The sequence below is a fragment of the Solanum tuberosum genome, unplaced genomic scaffold (assembly GCF_000226075.1).
Source record: "Solanum tuberosum cultivar DM 1-3 516 R44 unplaced genomic scaffold, SolTub_3.0 scf00154, whole genome shotgun sequence".
Taxonomy (NCBI): domain Eukaryota; kingdom Viridiplantae; phylum Streptophyta; class Magnoliopsida; order Solanales; family Solanaceae; genus Solanum; species Solanum tuberosum.
In genome coordinates, this window is record NW_006239079.1 from 815,636 (window position 1) to 817,245 (window position 1,610).

At 37.1% G+C, this 1,610-nt stretch overlaps 1 pseudogene; it reads right to left on the reverse strand.

Moving 5' to 3' along the window:
* Window positions 1-274: 274 nt before the first annotated feature.
* LOC102598966 (elongation factor 1-alpha-like) lies at window positions 275-938 on the reverse strand (annotated as a pseudogene).
* Window positions 939-1,610: the final 672 nt, after the last annotated feature.

Consider the following 1,610-nt stretch of genomic DNA (forward strand, 5'->3'; position numbering starts at 1 on the left):
CATCATGATACAAAATATATAATTAAATACACAAATTAATAGAAAAATATACAAAGTCAGTAATCTGATTGAGTATACACAACAAATACATTATACATACATTTGTAAAATATGAAATGTATTTGGAATATGATAATGACATAACTATGATTTTGATTATGTTTCTTTATTATTAGAAAAATATAAAAATCTCAAATAAAGTAACTCAAGCAACACCAATAGCAAAAATCCTGAGCCACCATGGCAAACCAAGGCACCTCAACAGAAAGAAAAGAGACTCCAAATCAAAGACCAGTTCTGAGAATGGTTATATGACATACAAGGCAGAGAGAAAGAACCTAAAAGGCAAATAAAAGACCAAACTATAGCAGAAGTAAATAAAACAGAGTCTAGATAGCACACTTGATGATGATAGATAGCATTGGAAACACCAGCATTACACTGCACTGTTCACTTCCCCTTTTTCTAGGCAGCCTTGGAGACCTTCTTGTCAACATTCTTGACAACAACAGTTCGACTCATGTCTCTCACGGCAAAACGACCCAATGTTGGGTACTCAGCAAAGGTCTCAACAACCATAGGCTTGGTGGGAATCATATTAACCATACCAGCATCCCCATTCTTCAACAACTTCGCCTCCTTCTCCAGTTCCTTACCTGAACACCCGTCAATGTTGGTCAAGATCTCAGCAAACTTTAAAGCAATGTGGGAAGTGTGGCAGTCGAGCACTGGTGAATAATCCATTTCCAATCTGGCCAGGATAATTCATGATGATGACCTGGGCGGTGAAGTTGGCTGCCCCCTTGGAGTTTGAGGCAACAAAACCACGCTTAAGATCCTTAACAACAACATTCGTCACCAGGGAGTGCTTCCTGGAGAGCTTCGTGGTGCATCTCTACAGACTTGAATTCATGTATAGATTCTTCAAAAGTTTCAAAATAAAAGTTACATATTTGAAAACTACACAAAAAGTACTATAAGTAAATATAGCTAATGAATCAAATATTTTTTTTAAAAAAAACTTGAGAAAATTATAGTCAAAGAACCTTTTTGTTTTTTACCACAAGGGAACGGATCATTGCACCAACACAGTAGCACTCTTACTTGCATATACATAAGAAGGGAGACCGATCGAGTGTACATGTCATGGATATATAACATTTATCTGACTTAGTAAAAGTGACATAAGACCTAACCTCCCCAAAAGCTGATTAGTGTTTGCTTCAACCACTTCCAGAAGTCTTTCCATCTACAACTTTATTCCTGACCACCTCCTCAGGAAGCACAACCCTGAAAACAGCATAATGGTGATTTAAGCTCCGCTCTCCTTGCAATCTGTGAACACTTCCTAGTGCACCAGCACTGGAATTTGGGGAAGAAAAAAATATCCGTCTAACTCTTTGATGGACAAGCACCATTGCACAGGGCTCCCAAGCCAGATAAATGTCATATCATGTACATAGATAAGGTCTGAGCGATTGATAACTATTGAAAACAATAGTATTAATAATACAATAAGTAAATGGAGGTAGTTAAAGGAAGTTAGTTACAGGCTGTCAGTACTGTTGAGTTTGTTAGAAACAGAATTACAACACATTTTACATTGAGCT